Below are 18366 nucleotides of genomic sequence, written 5' to 3'. Positions count from 1 at the left end.
ATCAGCGCAAAGAAAAAAAGAGACACACCGCTCATGGGAGGGTTCAAACCTCCAACCTTTTGGTTAACAGCCCAACGTGCTAGCCAATTGCGCCATGGAGACAGTCGTGCTCCACACTCACCACGGTCAGAACACTTCTCCAAAGATATCAGTGCAAAAAAACGCGACACACCGCTCATAGGAGGGCTCGAACCTCCAACCTTTTGGGCAACAGCCGACGCACCAGCAGATTGCGCCACGGAGACAGTCGTGCTCCACTCTCACCACTGTCGGAACATTTCTCCATAGCTGTAAGCGCAAAGAAAAAAGCGAAACGCCGCTCCTGGGAGGGCTCCAACCTCCAAACTTTCGGTAAACAGCCGATCGCGCTAGCCAAATGCGCCACGTAGACAGTCGTGCTTTACTCTCACCACCGTCAGAACATTTCTCCACAGCTGTCAGCGCAAAGAAAAAAGAGACACACCGCTCTCGGGAGGGCTCGAACCTCCAACCTTTTGGTTAACAGCTGAACGCGCTAGCCATTTGCGCCAAGGAGATTGTTGTGCTCTACTCTCACCACCGCCAGAACATTTCTCCAAAGCTATCAGCGCAAAGATAAAAAGCGACACACTGCTCCCGTGACGGCTTGAACGTCCAACCTTTCAGTTAACAGTTCATCGCGCTAGCCGATTCTGCCACGGAAACAGTCGTGCTCCTCTCTCACCACCGTCAGAACATTTCTCCAAAGCTATCAGAGCAAAGAAAAAAAAGAGACACACCGCTCTCGGGAGGGCTCAATCCTCCAACATTTTGCTTAACAGCCGACGCACTAGCGGATTGCGCCACTGAGACATTAGTGCTCCACTCTCACCACCGTCACAACATTTTTCCAAAGCTATCAGCGCAAAGAAAAAAAAGAGACATACCACTCTCGGGAGGGTTCGAACCTCCAACCTTTTGGTTAACAGCAGAACGCGCTAGCCACTTGCGTCACGGAGGAAGTCGTGCTCCACTCTCACCACGGTCACAACACTTCTCCAAAGATATCAGTGCAAAGAAAATAAAAGACACACCCCTCTCGGGCAGGCTCGAACCTCCAACCTTTCGGTTAACAGCTGAACACGCTAGCCAATTGCGCCAAGGAGACAGTCGTGCTCCACTCTCACCACTGTCGGAACATTTCTCTATAGCTGTCAGCGCAAAGAAAAAAAAACACACACACACTGCTCCCGGGAGGGCTCGAATTCCTCCAAACTTTTGCTTAACAGCCGACGCACTAACAGATTGCGTCACGGAGGTAGTCGTGCTCCACTCTCACCACCATCAGAACATTTTTCTAAAGGTATCAGCGCAAAGAAAAAAAGAGACACACCGCTCATGGGAGGGTTCGAACCTCCAACCCTTTGGTTAACAGCCCAACGCGCTAGCCGACTGTGTCACGGAGACAGTCGTGCTACACTCTCACCACGGTCAGAACACTTCTCCAAAGATATCAGTGCAAAGAAAAAAAAGCGACACACCGCTCATGGGAGGGCTCGAACCTTCAAACTTTTGGTTAACAGCCGATCGCGCGAGCCATTACATCACGGAAACAGTCGTGTTCCACTCTCACTGACATCAGAACATTTCTCCAATGCTATCAGCACAAAGAAAAAAAAGAGACACACTGCTCCCGGGAGGGCTCGACCTCCAACCTTTTGCTTAACAGCCGACGCACTAGCATATTGCGCCACGGAGACAGTCGTGCTCCACTCTCACCACTGTCGGAACATTTCTCTATACCTGTCAGCGCAAAGAAAAAAGCAAAACTCCGCTCATGGGAGGGCTCCAACCTCCAAACTTTCGGTAAACAGCCGATCGCGCTAGCCATTACACCACGGAAACAGTCGTGTTCCACTCTCACTGACGTCAGAACATTTCTCCAAGGCTATCAGCACAAAGAAAAAAAAGAGACACACTGCTCCCGGGAGGGCTCGAACCTCCAACCTTTTGCTTAACAGCCGACGCACTAGCAGATTGCGCCACGGAGACAGTCGTGCTCCACTCTCACCACTGTCGGAACATTTCTCCATAGCTGTCAGCGCAAAGAAAAAAGCGAAACGCCGCTCCTGGGAGGGCTCCAACCTCCAAACTTTCGGTAAACAGCTGATCGCGCTAGCCAAATGCGCCACGTAGACAGTATTGCTCTACTCTCACCACCGTCAGAACATTTCTCCACAGCTGTCAGCGCAAAGAAAAAAGAGACACACCGCTCTCGGGAGGGCTCGAACCTCCAACCTTTTGCTTAACAGCCAACGCACTTGCAGATTGCGCCACGAAGACAGTCGTGCTCCACTCTCACCACCGTCAGAACATTTCTCCAAAGCTATCAGCGCAAAGAAAAAAAAGAGACACACCGCTCTCGGGAGGGCACGAACCTCCAGCCTTTTGGTTAACAGCCGAACACGCTAGCCAATTGCGTCACGGAGGTAGTCGTGCTTCACTCTCACCACCTTCAGAACATTTTTCTAAAGGTATCAGCGCAAAGAAAAAAAAAGAGACACACCGCTCATGGGAGGGTTCGAACCTCAAACCTTCTGGTTAACAGTTGATCGCGCTAGCCAAGTGCGTCACGGAGGTAGTCGTGCTCTACTCTCACCACCATCAGAACATTTTTTCAAAGGTATCAGCGCAAAGAAAAAAAGACACACAGCTCATGGGAAGGCTCGAACCTCCAACCTTTTGGTTAACAGCCGTTCGCGCTAGCCATTGCACCACGGAACCAACCGCGCTCCACTCTCCCCACCGTCAGAACGTTTCTCCAAAGCCATCAGCGCAAAGAAAAAAACGAGACACACCACTCTCGGGAGGGCTCGAACCTCCAACCTTTTGGTTAACAGCCGAACGCGCTAGCCAATTGCGTCACGGAGGAAGTCGTGCTCCACTCTCACCACCATCAGAACATTTTTCCAAAGGTATCAGCACAAAGAAAGAAAGAGACACACCACTCCTGGGGGGTTCGAACCTTCAACCTTTTGGTTAACAGCGCTAGCCAATTGCGCCACGGAGACAGTCGTGCTCCACTCTCAACACGGTCAGAACACTTCTCCAAAGATATCAGTGCAAAGAAAAAAAAGACACACCCCTCTCGGTAGGGCTCGAACCTCCAACCTTTTGGTTAACAGCTGAACACGCTAGCCAATTGCGCCACGGAGACAGTCGTGCTCCACTCTCACCACTGTCGGAACATTTCTCCAAAGCTATCAGCGCAAAGATAAAAAGCGACCGACACACTGTTCCCGGGACGGCTTGAACCTCCAAACTTTCAGTTAACAGTTGATCGCGCTAGCCGATTCTGCCACGGAAACAGTCGTGCTCCTCTCTCACCACCGTCAGAACATTTCTCCAAAGCTATCAGCGCAAAGAAAAAAAAAGAGACACACCGCTCTCGGGAGGGCTCGAACCTCCAACCTTTTGGTTAACAGTTGAACGCGCTAGCCGATTCTGCCACAAAAACAGCCGTGCTCCACTCTCACCACCGTCAGAACATTTCTACAAAGCTATCAGCGCAAAGAAAAAAAAGCGACACACTGCTCTCGGGAGGGCTCGAACCTCGAAGCTTTTGCTTAACAGCCGACGAACTAGCAGATTGTGCCACGGAGACAGTCATGCTCCACTCTCACCACCGTCAGAACATTTCTCCAAAGCTATCAGCGCACAGAAAAAAAATACACAACGCTCTCGGGAGGGCTCGAAACTCCAACCTTTTGGTTAGAGTTGATCGCGCTAGCCGATTCTGCCACGGAAACAGTCGTGCTTTACTCTCACCACCGTCAGAACATTTCTCTATAGCTATCAGCGCAAAGAAAAAAAGAGACACACCCCTCTCGGGAGGGCTCGAACCTCCTACTTTTCGGTTAACAGCCGAACGCTCTAGCCCATTGCGTCACGGAGGTAGTCGTGCTCCACTCTCACCACCATCAGAACATTTTTCTAAAGGTATCAGCGCAAAGAAAAAAAGAGACACACCGCTCATGGGAGGGTTCGAACCTCCAACCCTTTGGTTAACAGCCCAACGCGCTAGCCGACTGTGTCACGGAGACAGTCGTGCTACACTCTCACCACGGTCAGAACACTTCTCCAAAGATATCAGTGCAAAGAAAAAAAAGCGACACACCGCTCATGGGAGGGCTCGAACCTTCAACCTTTTGGTTAACAGCCGATCGCGCGAGCCATTACATCACGGAAACAGTCGTGTTCCACTCTCACTGGCGTCAGAACATTTCTCCAATGCTATCAGCACAAAGAAAAAAAAGAGACACACTGCTCCCGGGAGGGCTCGAACCTCCAACCTTTTGCTTAACAGCCCACGCACTAGCAGATTGCGCCACGGATGCAGTCGTGCTCCACTCTCACCACTGTCGGAACATTTCTCTATACCTGTCAGCGCAAAGAAAAAAGCAAGACGCCGCTCATGGGAGGGCTCCAACCACCAAAGTTTCGGTAAACAGCCGATCGCGCTAGCCAAATGCGCCACGTAGACAGTATTGCTCTACTCTCACCACCGTCAGAACATTTCTCCACAGCTGTCAGCGCAAAGAAAAAAGAGACACACCGCTCTCGGGAGAGCTCGAACCTCCAACCTTTTGCTTAACAGCCAACGCACTTGCAGATTGCGCCACGAAGACAGTCGTGCTCCACTCTCACCACCGTCAGAACATTTCTCCAAAGCTATCAGCGCAAAGAAAAAAAAGAGACACACCGCTCTCGGGAGGGCACGAACCTCCAGCCTTTTGGTTAACAGCCGAACACGCTAGCCAATTGCGTCACGGAAGTAGTCGTGCTTCACTCTCACCACCTTCAGAACATTTTTCTAAAGGTATCAGCGCAAAGAAATAAAAGAGACACACCGCTCATGGGAGGGTTCGAACCTCAAACCTTCTGGTTAACAGTTGATCGCGCTAGCCAAGTGCGTCACGGAGGTAGTCGTGCTCTACTCTCACCACCATCAGAACATTTTTTCAAAGGTATCAGCGCAAAGAAAAAAAGACACACCGCTCATGGGAAGGCTCGAACCTCCAACCTTTTGGTTAACAGCCGTTCGCGCTAGCCATTGCACCACGGAACCAACCACGCTCCACTCTCCCCACCGTCAGAACGTTTCTCCAAAGCTATCAGCGCAAAGAAAAAAACGAGACACACCACTCTCGGGAGGGCTCGAACCTCCAACCTTTTGGTTAACAGCCGAACGCGCTAGCCAATTGCGTCACGGAGGAAGTCGTGCTCCACTCTCACCACCATCAGAACATTTTTCCAAAGGTATCAGCGCAAAGAAAGAAAGAGACACACCACTCATGGGGGGTTCGAACCTTCAACCTTTTGGTTAACAGCGCTAGCCAATTGCGCCACGGAGACAGTCGTGCTCCACTCTCAACACGGTCAGAACACTTCTCCAAAGATATCAGTGCAAAGAAAAAAAAAGACACACCCCTCTCGGTAGGGCTCGAACCTCCAACCTTTTGGTTAACAGCTGAACACGCTAGCCAATTGCGCCACGGAGACAGTCGTGCTCCACTCTCATCACTGTCGGAACATTTCTCCAAAGCTATCAGCGCAAAGATAAAAAGCGACCGACACACTGTTCCCGGGACGGCTTGAACCTCCAAACTTTCAGTTAACAGTTGATCGCGCTAGCCGATTCTGCCACGGAAACAGTCGTGCTCCTCTCTCACCACCGTCAGAACATTTCTCCAAAGCTATCAGCGCAAAGAAAAAAAAGAGACACACCGCTCTCGGGAGGGCTCGAACCTCCAACCTTTTGGTTAACAGCTGAACGCGCTAGCCAATTGCGCCAAGGAGATTGTCGTGCTCTACTCTCACCACCGCCAGAACATTTCTCCAAAGCTATCAGCGCAAAGATAAAAAGCGACCGACACACTGCTCCCGGGACGGCTTGAACCTCCAAACTTTCAGTTAACAGTTGATCGCGCTAGCCGATTCTGCCACGGAAACAGTCGTGCTCCTCTCTCACCACCGTCAGAACATTTCTCCAAAGCTATCAGCGCAAAGAAAAAAAGCGACACACCGCTCATGGGAGGGCTCGAACCTCCAACTTTTTGGTTAACAGCCGATCGCGCTAGCCATTGCACCACGGACCCATCCGCGCTCCACTGTCACCACCGTCAGAAGGTTTCTCCAAAGCTATCAGCGCAAAGAAAAAAAGCGACACACTGCTCCCGGGAGGGCTCGAACCTCCAACCTTTTGCTTAACAGCCGACGCACTAGCAAATTGCGCTACGGAGACAGTCGTGCTCCACTCTCACCACCGTCAGAACATTTTTTCAAAGCTATCAGCGCAAAAAAAGACACACTGCTCCCGGGAGGGCTCGAACCTCCAAACTTTTGGTTAACAGTTGATCGCGCTAGCCGATTCTGCCACGGAAACAGTCGCGCTCAACTCTCTTCACCATCAGAACATTTCTCCAAATATTATCAGCGCAAAGAAAAAAAAGAGACACACCGCTCTTGGGAGGGCTCGAACCTCCAACCTTTTGCTTAATAGCCGATGCACTAGCAGATTGCGCCACGGATTCGGTCGTGCTCAACTCTCACCACCGTCACAACATTTTTCCAAAGGTATCAGCGCAAAGAAAAAAAAGACACACCGCTCATGGGAGGGTTCGAACCTCCAACCTTTTGGTTAACAGCCCAACGTGCTAGCCAATTGCGTCATGGAGACAGTCGTGCTCCACACTCACCACGGTCAGAACACTTCTCCAAAGATATCAGCGCAAAGAAAAAAGAGACACACCGCTCTCGGGAGGGCTCGAACGTCCAACCTTTTGGTTAACAGTTGATCGCGCTAGCCGATTCTGCCACAGAAACAGTCGTGCTCCACTCTCACCACCGTCAGAACACTTCTCCAAAGATATCAGTGCAAAGAAAAAAAGCGACACACCGCTAATGAGAGGGCTCGAACCTCCAACTTTTTGGTTAACAGCCGATCGCGCTAGCAGATTGCGCCACGGAGACAGTCGTGCTCCACTCTCACCACTGTCGGAAAATTTCTTCATAGCTGTCAGCGCAAAAAAAAGCGAAACGCCGCTCCTGGGAGGGCTTCAACCTCCAAACTTTTGGTAAACAGCCAATCGCGCTAGCCAAATGCGCCACGTAGACAGTCGTGCTTTACTCTCACCACCGTCAGAACATTTCTCCACAGCTGTCAGCGCAAAGAAAAAAAAGACACACCGCTCTCGGGAGGGCTAGAACCTTCAACCTTCTGCTTAACAGCCGACGCACATGCAGATTACGCCACGGAGACAGTCGTGCTCCAATCTCACCACCGTCAGAACATTTCTCCAAAGCTATCATCGCAAAGAAAAAAAAGAGACACACCGCTCTCGGGAGGGCACGAACCTCCAGCCTTTTTGTTAACAGCCGAACACGCTAGCCAATTGCGTCACGGAGGTAGTCGTGCTCCACTCTCACAACCATCAGAACATTTTTTTCAAAAGTATCAGCGCAAAGAAAAAAATCGACAAACCGTTCATGGGAGGGCTCGAACCTCCAACCTTTGGGTTAACAGGAATTCGCGCTAGCCATTGCACCACGGACCCAACCGCGCTCCACTCTCACCACCATCAGCACGTTTCTCCAAAGCTATCAGCGCAAAGAAAAAAAGCGACACACTGCTCCCGGGAGGGCTCGAACCTCCAGCCTTTTGGTTAACAGCCCAACGCGCTAGCCAATTGCGCCATGGAGACAGTCGTGCTCCGCTCTCACCACTGTCGAAAATTTCTCCATAGCTGTCAGCGCAAAGAAAAAAAAGTGACACACTGCTCCCGGGAGGGCTCGAATTTCTCCAACCTTTTGCTTAACAGCCGACGCACTAACAGATTGCGCCACGGAGACAGTCGTGCTCCACTCTCACCACCGTCAGAACATTTTTTCAAAGCTATCAGCGCAAAGAAAAAAAAAGAGACACACCGCTCTTGGAGAGATCGAACCTCCAACCTTTTGGTTAACAGCCGAACGCGCTAGCCAAGTGCGTCACGGAGGTAGTCGTGCCCTACTCTCACCACCATCAGATCATATTTCCTAAGGTATCAGCGCAAAGAAAAAAAGAGACACATCGCTCTTGGGAGGGTTCGAACCTCCAACCTTTTGGTTAACAGCCCAACGCGCTAGCCAATTACGCCACGGAAACAGTCGTGCTCCACTCTCACCACGGTCAGAACACTTCTCGAAAGATATCAGTGCAAAGAAAAAAAGCGACACACCGCTCATGGGAGGGCTCGAACCTCCAACTTTTTGGTTAACAGCCGATCGCGCTAGCCATTGCACCACGGACCCATCCGCGCTCCACTGTCACCACCGTCAGAAGGTTTCTCCAAAGCTATCAGCGCAAAGAAAAAAAGCGACACACTGCTCCCGGGAGGGCTCGAACCTCCAACCTTTTGCTTAACAGCCGACGCACTAGCAAATTGCGCTACGGAGACAGTCGTGCTCCACTCTCACCACCGTCAGAACATTTTTTCAAAGCTATCAGCGCAAAAAAAGACACACTCCTCCCGGGAGGGCTCGAACCTCCAAACTTTTGGTTAACAGTTGATCGCGCTAGCCGATTCTGCCACGGAAACAGTCGCGCTCAACTCTCTTCACCATCAGAACATTTCTCCAAATATTATCAGCGCAAAGAAAAAAAAGAGACACACCGCTCTTGGGAGGGCTCGAACCTCCAACCTTTTGCTTAATAGCCGATGCACTAGCAGATTGCGCCACGGATTCGGTCGTGCTCAACTCTCACCACCGTCACAACATTTTTCCAAAGGTATCAGCGCAAAGAAAAAAAAGACACACCGCTCATGGGAGGGTTCGAACCTCCAACCTTTTGGTTAACAGCCCAACGTGCTAGCCAATTGCGTCATGGAGACAGTCGTGCTCCACACTCACCACGGTCAGAACACTTCTCCAAAGATATCAGCGCAAAGAAAAAAGAGACACACCGCTCTCGGGAGGGCTCGAACGTCCAACCTTTTGGTTAACAGTTGATCGCGCTAGCCGATTCTGCCACAGAAACAGTCGTGCTCCACTCTCACCACCGTCAGAACATTTCTCCAAAACTATCAGCGCGAAGAAAAAAAAAGAGACACACCGCTCTCGGGAGGGCTCGAACCTCCAACCTTTTGGTTAACAGCTGAACGCGCTAGTTAATTGCGTTACGGAGGTAGTCGTGCTCCATTCTCACCACCATCAGAACATTTTCAAAGGTATCAGCGCAAAGAAAAAAAGGGGCACACCGCTCAAGGGAGGGTTCGAACCTCCAACCTTTTGGTTAACCGCCCAACGCGCAAGCCAATTGCGCCCTGGAGACAGTCGTGCTCCACTCTCACCACGGTCAGAACACTTCTCCTAAGATATCAGCGCAAAGAAAAAAAGCGACACACTGCTCCCGGGAGGGCTCAAACCTCCAACCTTTTGCTTAACAGCCGTCGCACTAGCAGATTGCGCCCTGGAGACAGTCATGCTCCACGTTCACCACCGTCAAAACATTTCTCCAAACCTATCAGCGCAAAGATAAAAAAGAGACACATTGCTCTCGGGAGGGCTCGAACCTCCAAACTTTTGGTTAACAGCCGATCGCGCTAGCCATTGCACCACGGAACCAACCGCGCTCCACTCTCACCACCGTCAGAACGTTTCTCTAAAGCTATCAGCGCAAAGAAAAAAAGCGGCACACTGCTCCCGGGAGGGCTCGAACCTCCAGCCTTTTGGTTAACAGCCCAACGCGCTAGCCAATTGCGCTATGGAGACAGTCGTGCTCCGCTCTCACTTCGGTCAGAACACTTCTCCAAAGATATCAGCGCAAAGAAATAAAAGAGACACACCGCTCATGGGAGGGTTCGAACCTCAAACCTTCTGGTTAACAGTTGATCGCGCTAGCCAAGTGCGTCACGGAGGTAGTCGTGCTCTACTCTCACCACCATCAGAACATTTTTTCAAAGGTATCAGCGCAAAGAAAAAAAGACACACCGCTCATGGGAAGGCTCGAACCTCCAACCTTTTGGTTAACAGCCGTTCGCGCTAGCCATTGCACCACGGAACCAACCACGCTCCACTCTCCCCACCGTCAGAACGTTTCTCCAAAGCTATCAGCGCAAAGTAAAAAACGAGACACACCACTCTCGGGAGGGCTCGAACCTCCAACCTTTTGGTTAACAGCCGAACGCGCTAGCCAATTGCGTCACGGAGGAAGTCGTGCTCCACTCTCACCACCATCAGAACATTTTTCCAAAGGTATCAGCGCAAAGAAAGAAAGAGACACACCACTCATGGGGGGTTCGAACCTTCAACCTTTTGGTTAACAGCGCTAGCCAATTGCGCCACGGAGACAGTCGTGCTCCACTCTCAACACGGTCAGAACACTTCTCCAAAGATATCAGTGCAAAGAAAAAAAAAGACACACCCCTCTCGGTAGGGCTCGAACCTCCAACCTTTTGGTTAACAGCTGAACACGCTAGCCAATTGCGCCACGGAGACAGTCGTGCTCCACTCTCACCACTGTCGGAACATTTCTCCAAAGCTATCAGCGCAAAGATAAAAAGCGACCGACACACTGTTCCCGGGACGGCTTGAACCTCCAAACTTTCAGTTAACAGTTGATCGCGCTAGCCGATTCTGCCACGGAAACAGTCGTGCTCCTCTCTCACCACCGTCAGAACATTTCTCCAAAGCTATCAGCGCAAAGAAAAAAAAAGAGACACACCGCTCTCGGGAGGGCTCGAACCTCCAACCTTTTGGTTAACAGTTGAACGCGCTAGCCGATTCTGCCACAAAAACAGCCGTGCTCCACTCTCACCACCGTCAGAACATTTCTACAAAGCTATCAGCGCAAAGAAAAAAAAGCGACACACTGCTCCCGGGAGGGCTCGAACCTCGAAGCTTTTGCTTAACAGCCGACGAACTAGCAGATTGTGCCACGGAGACAGTCATGCTCCACTCTCACCACCGTCAGAACATTTCTCCAAAGCTATCAGCGCACAGAAAAAAATACACAACGCTCTCGGGAGGGCTCGAAACTCCAACCTTTTGGTTAGAGTTGATCGCGCTAGCCGATTCTGCCACGGAAACAGTCGTGCTTTACTCTCACCACCGTCAGAACATTTCTCTATAGCTATCAGCGCAAAGAAAAAAAGAGACACACCCCTCTCGGGAGGGCTCGAACCTCCTACTTTTCGGTTAACAGCCGAACGCTCTAGCCCATTGCGTCACGGAGGTAGTCGTGCTCCACTCTCACCACCATCAGAACATTTTTCTAAAGGTATCAGCGCAAAGAAAAAAAGAGACACACCGCTCATGGGAGGGTTCGAACCTCCAACCCTTTGGTTAACAGCCCAACGCGCTAGCCGACTGTGTCACGGAGACAGTCGTGCTACACTCTCACCACGGTCAGAACACTTCTCCAAAGATATCAGTGCAAAGAAAAAAAAGCGACACACCGCTCATGGGAGGGCTCGAACCTTCAACCTTTTGGTTAACAGCCGATCGCGCGAGCCATTACATCACGGAAACAGTCGTGTTCCACTCTCACTGGCGTCAGAACATTTCTCCAATGCTATCAGCACAAAGAAAAAAAAGAGACACACTGCTCCCGGGAGGGCTCGAACCTCCAACCTTTTGCTTAACAGCCCACGCACTAGCAGATTGCGCCACGGATGCAGTCGTGCTCCACTCTCACCACTGTCGGAACATTTCTCTATACCTGTCAGCGCAAAGAAAAAAGCAAGACGCCGCTCATGGGAGGGCTCCAACCACCAAAGTTTCGGTAAACAGCCGATCGCGCTAGCCAAATGCGCCACGTAGACAGTATTGCTCTACTCTCACCACCGTCAGAACATTTCTCCACAGCTGTCAGCGCAAAGAAAAAAGAGACACACCGCTCTCGGGAGAGCTCGAACCTCCAACCTTTTGCTTAACAGCCAACGCACTTGCAGATTGCGCCACGAAGACAGTCGTGCTCCACTCTCACCACCGTCAGAACATTTCTCCAAAGCTATCAGCGCAAAGAAAAAAAAGAGACACACCGCTCTCGGGAGGGCACGAACCTCCAGCCTTTTGGTTAACAGCCGAACACGCTAGCCAATTGCGTCACGGAAGTAGTCGTGCTTCACTCTCACCACCTTCAGAACATTTTTCTAAAGGTATCAGCGCAAAGAAATAAAAGAGACACACCGCTCATGGGAGGGTTCGAACCTCAAACCTTCTGGTTAACAGTTGATCGCGCTAGCCAAGTGCGTCACGGAGGTAGTCGTGCTCTACTCTCACCACCATCAGAACATTTTTTCAAAGGTATCAGCGCAAAGAAAAAAAGACACACCGCTCATGGGAAGGCTCGAACCTCCAACCTTTTGGTTAACAGCCGTTCGCGCTAGCCATTGCACCACGGAACCAACCACGCTCCACTCTCCCCACCGTCAGAACGTTTCTCCAAAGCTATCAGCGCAAAGAAAAAAACGAGACACACCACTCTCGGGAGGGCTCGAACCTCCAACCTTTTGGTTAACAGCCGAACGCGCTAGCCAATTGCGTCACGGAGGAAGTCGTGCTCCACTCTCACCACCATCAGAACATTTTTCCAAAGGTATCAGCGCAAAGAAAGAAAGAGACACACCACTCATGGGGGGTTCGAACCTTCAACCTTTTGGTTAACAGCGCTAGCCAATTGCGCCACGGAGACAGTCGTGCTCCACTCTCAACACGGTCAGAACACTTCTCCAAAGATATCAGTGCAAAGAAAAAAAAAGACACACCCCTCTCGGTAGGGCTCGAACCTCCAACCTTTTGGTTAACAGCTGAACACGCTAGCCAATTGCGCCACGGAGACAGTCGTGCTCCACTCTCACCACTGTCGGAACATTTCTCCAAAGCTATCAGCGCAAAGATAAAAAGCGACCGACACACTGTTCCCGGGACGGCTTGAACCTCCAAACTTTCAGTTAACAGTTGATCGCGCTAGCCGATTCTGCCACGGAAACAGTCGTGCTCCTCTCTCACCACCGTCAGAACATTTCTCCAAAGCTATCAGCGCAAAGAAAAAAAAGAGACACACCGCTCTCGGGAGGGCTCGAACCTCCAACCTTTTGGTTAACAGCTGAACGCGCTAGCCAATTGCGCCAAGGAGATTGTCGTGCTCTACTCTCACCACCGCCAGAACATTTCTCCAAAGCTATCAGCGCAAAGATAAAAAGCGACCGACACACTGCTCCCGGGACGGCTTGAACCTCCAAACTTTCAGTTAACAGTTGATCGCGCTAGCCGATTCTGCCACGGAAACAGTCGTGCTCCTCTCTCACCACCGTCAGAACATTTCTCCAAAGCTATCAGCGCAAAGAAAAAAAAGCAACACACTGCTCCCGGGAGGGCTCGAACCTCCAAGCTTTTGCTTAACAGCCGACGAACTAGCAGATTGTGCCACGGAGACAGTCATGCTCCACTCTCACCACCGTCAGAACATTTCTCCAAAGCTATCAGCGCAAAGAAAAAAAATACACAACGCTCTCGGGAGGGCTCGAAACTCCAACCTTTTGGCTAGAGTTGATCGCGCTAGCCGATTCTGCTACGGAAACAGTCGTGCTTTACTCTCACCACCGTCAGAACATTTCTCTATAGCTATCAGCGCAAAGAAAAAAAGAGACACACCCCTTTCGGGAGGGCTCGAACCTCCAACCTTTCGGTTAACAGCCGAACGCGCTAGCCCATTGCGTCACGGAGGTAGTCGTGCTCCACTCTCACCACCATCAGAACATTTTTCTAAAGGTATCAGCGCAAAGAAGAAAAGAGACACACCGCTCATGGGAGGGCTCGAACCTTCAACCTTTTGGTTAACAGCCGATCGCGCTAGCCCATTGCGCCAAGGAGACTGTAGTGCTCTGCTTTCACCACTGTCAGAACAATTCTCCAAAGCTGTCAGCGCAAAGAATAAAGCGAAACGCCGCTCCCGTGAGGGCTCGAAACTCCAACCTTTCGGTAAACAGCCGATCGCGCTAGCCAAATGCGCCAAGTAGACGGCCGTGCTCCACTCTCAACACTGTCGGAACATTTCTCTATAGCTGTCAGCGCAAAGAAAAAAAAGAAACACACTGCTCCCGGGAGGGCTCGAATTTTTCCAACCTTTTGGTTAACAGCCCAACGCGCTAGCCGATTGTGTCACGGAGACAGTCGTGCTACACTCTCACCACCGTCAGAACACTTCTCCAAAGATATCAGTGCAAAGAAAAAAAGCGACACACCGCTAATGAGAGGGCTCGAACCTCCAACTTTTTGGTTAACAGCCGATCGCGCTAGCAGATTGCGCCACGGAGACAGTCGTGCTCCACTCTCACCACTGTCGGAAAATTTCTTCATAGCTGTCAGCGCAAAAAAAAAGCGAAACGCCGCTCCTGGGAGGGCTTCAACCTCCAAACTTTTGGTAAACAGCCAATCGCGCTAGCCAAATGCGCCACGTAGACAGTCGTGCTTTACTCTCACCACCGTCAGAACATTTCTCCACAGCTGTCAGCGCAAAGAAAAAAAAGACACACCGCTCTCGGGAGGGCTAGAACCTTCAACCTTCTGCTTAACAGCCGACGCACATGCAGATTACGCCACGGAGACAGTCGTGCTCCAATCTCACCACCGTCAGAACATTTCTCCAAAGCTATCATCGCAAAGAAAAAAAAGAGACACACCGCTCTCGGGAGGGCACGAACCTCCAGCCTTTTTGTTAACAGCCGAACACGCTAGCCAATTGCGTCACGGAGGTAGTCGTGCTCCACTCTCACAACCATCAGAACATTTTTTTCAAAAGTATCAGCGCAAAGAAAAAAATCGACAAACCGTTCATGGGAGGGCTCGAACCTCCAACCTTTGGGTTAACAGCAATTCGCGCTAGCCATTGCACCACGGACCCAACCGCGCTCCACTCTCACCACCATCAGCACGTTTCTCCAAAGCTATCAGCGCAAAGAAAAAAAGCGACACACTGCTCCCGGGAGGGCTCGAACCTCCAGCCTTTTGGTTAACAGCCCAACGCGCTAGCCAATTGCGCCATGGAGACAGTCGTGCTCCGCTCTCACCACTGTCGAAAATTTCTCCATAGCTGTCAGCGCAAAGAAAAAAAAGTGACACACTGCTCCCGGGAGGGCTCGAATTTCTCCAACCTTTTGCTTAACAGCCGACGCACTAACAGATTGCGCCACGGAGACAGTCGTGCTCCACTCTCACCACCGTCAGAACATTTTTTCAAAGCTATCAGCGCAAAGAAAAAAAAAGAGACACACCGCTCTTGGAGAGATCGAACCTCCAACCTTTTGGTTAACAGCCGAACGCGCTAGCCAAGTGCGTCACGGAGGTAGTCGTGCCCTACTCTCACCACCATCAGATCATATTTCCTAAGGTATCAGCGCAAAGAAAAAAAGAGACACATCGCTCTTGGGAGGGTTCGAACCTCCAACCTTTTGGTTAACAGCCCAACGCGCTAGCCAATTACGCCACGGAAACAGTCGTGCTCCACTCTCACCACGGTCAGAACACTTCTCGAAAGATATCAGTGCAAAGAAAAAAAGCGACACACCGCTCATGGGAGGGCTCGAACCTCCAACTTTTTGGTTAACAGCCGATCGCGCTAGCCATTGCACCACGGACCCATCCGCGCTCCACTGTCACCACCGTCAGAAGGTTTCTCCAAAGCTATCAGCGCAAAGAAAAAAAGCGACACACTGCTCCCGGGAGGGCTCGAACCTCCAACCTTTTGCTTAACAGCCGACGCACTAGCAAATTGCGCTACGGAGACAGTCGTGCTCCACTCTCACCACCGTCAGAACATTTTTTCAAAGCTATCAGCGCAAAAAAAGACACACTGCTCCCGGGAGGGCTCGAACCTCCAAACTTTTGGTTAACAGTTGATCGCGCTAGCCGATTCTGCGACGGAAACAGTCGCGCTCAACTCTCTTCACCATCAGAACATTTCTCCAAATATTATCAGCGCAAAGAAAAAAAAGAGACACACCGCTCTTGGGAGGGCTCGAACCTCCAACCTTTTGCTTAATAGCCGATGCACTAGCAGATTGCGCCACGGATTCGGTCGTGCTCAACTCTCACCACCGTCACAACATTTTTCCAAAGGTATCAGCGCAAAGAAAAAAAAGACACACCGCTCATGGGAGGGTTCGAACCTCCAACCTTTTGGTTAACAGCCCAACGTGCTAGCCAATTGCGTCATGGAGACAGTCGTGCTCCACACTCACCACGGTCAGAACACTTCTCCAAAGATATCAGCGCAAAGAAAAAAGAGACACACCGCTCTCGGGAGGGCTCGAACGTCCAACCTTTTGGTTAACAGTTGATCGCGCTAGCCGATTCTGCCACAGAAACAGTCGTGCTCCACTCTCACCACCGTCAGAACATTTCTCCAAAACTATCAGCGCGAAGAAAAAAAAAGAGACACACCGCTCTCGGGAGGGCTCGAACCTCCAACCTTTTGGTTAACAGCTGAACGCGCTAGTTAATTGCGTTACGGAGGTAGTCGTGCTCCATTCTCACCACCATCAGAACATTTTCAAAGGTATCAGCGCAAAGAAAAAAAGGGGCACACCGCTCAAGGGAGGGTTCGAACCTCCAACCTTTTGGTTAACCGCCCAACGCGCAAGCCAATTGCGCCCTGGAGACAGTCGTGCTCCACTCTCACCACGGTCAGAACACTTCTCCTAAGATATCAGCGCAAAGAAAAAAAGCGACACACTGCTCCCGGGAGGGCTCAAACCTCCAACCTTTTGCTTAACAGCCGTCGCACTAGCAGATTGCGCCCTGGAGACAGTCATGCTCCACGTTCACCACCGTCAAAACATTTCTCCAAACCTATCAGCGCAAAGATAAAAAAGAGACACATTGCTCTCGGGAGGGCTCGAACCTCCAAACTTTTGGTTAACAGCCGATCGCGCTAGCCATTGCACCACGGAACCAACCGCGCTCCACTCTCACCACCGTCAGAACGTTTCTCTAAAGCTATCAGCGCAAAGAAAAAAAGCGGCACACTGCTCCCGGGAGGGCTCGAACCTCCAGCCTTTTGGTTAACAGCCCAACGCGCTAGCCAATTGCGCTATGGAGACAGTCGTGCTCCGCTCTCACTTCGGTCAGAACACTTCTCCAAAGATATCAGTGCAAAGAAAAAAAAGCGACACACCGCTTATGGGAGGGCTCGAGCCTCCAACCTTTTGGTTAACAGCCGATCGCGCTAGCCAGTACACCACGGAAACAGTCATGCTCCACTCTCACTACCGTCAGAACATTTCTCCAAAGCTATCAGCGCAAAGAAAAAAAAGAGACACACTGCTGCTGGGAGGGCTCGAACCTCCAACTTTTTGCTTAACATCTGACGCACTAAATGATTGCGCCACGGAGACAGTCGTGCTCCACTCTCACCACCGTCAGAACATTTCTCCACAGCTGTCAGCGCAAAGTAAAAGAGACACACCGGTCTCGGGAGGGCTCGAACCTCCAACCTTTCGGTTAACAGCTGAACGCGCAAGCCATTGCTCCACGGACCCAACCGCGCCCCACTCTTACCACCGTCAAAGCTATCAGCGCAAAAACAGGAACACACTGCTCCCGGGAGGGCTCGATTCTCCAACCTTTTGCTTAACAGCCGACGCACTAGCAGATTGCGCCAAGGAGACAGTCATGCTCCACTCTCACCACCGTCAGAACATTTCTCCAAAGCTATCAGCGCAAAGAAAAAAAAAGAGACACACCGCTCTCGGGAGGGCTCGAACGTCCAACCTTCTGGTTAACAGTTGATCGCGCTAGCCGATTCTGCCACGGAAACAGCCGTGCTCCACTCTCGCCACTGTCAGAACATTTCTCCAAAGCTATCAGCGTAAAGAAAAAAAAAGAGACACACTACTCTCGGGAGTGCTCGAACCTCAAACCTTTTGGTTACAGCCGAACGCGCTAGCCAATTGCGTCACGGAGGTAGTCGTGCTCCAATCTCACCACCATCACAACATTTTTCCAAAGGTATCAGCGCAAAGAAAAAGAGACACACCACTCATGGGAAGGCTTGAACCTCCAACCTTTTGGTTAACAGCCGATCGCGCTAGCCATTGCACCACGGAACCAACCGCGCTCCACTCTCACCACCGTCAGAACGTTTCTCCAAAGCTATCAGCGCAAAGAAAAAAAGCGACAATTGCTCCCGGGAGGGCTTGAACCTCCAGCCTTTTGCGTAACAGCCAACGCACTAGCAGATTGCGCCACGGAGACAGTCGTGCTCCACTCTCACCACTGTCGGAACATTCCTTTATAGCTGTAAGTGCAAAGAAAAAAGCTACACACCACTCATGGGAGGGCTCGAACCTCCAACCTTTTGGTTAA

Source organism: Rhipicephalus microplus, unplaced genomic scaffold, assembly GCF_043290135.1.
Source record: "Rhipicephalus microplus isolate Deutch F79 unplaced genomic scaffold, USDA_Rmic scaffold_17, whole genome shotgun sequence".
Taxonomy (NCBI): Eukaryota; Metazoa; Arthropoda; class Arachnida; order Ixodida; family Ixodidae; genus Rhipicephalus; species Rhipicephalus microplus.
The sequence above is the reverse complement of the archived record's forward strand: the minus strand, read 5'-3'. Positions refer to the sequence as shown.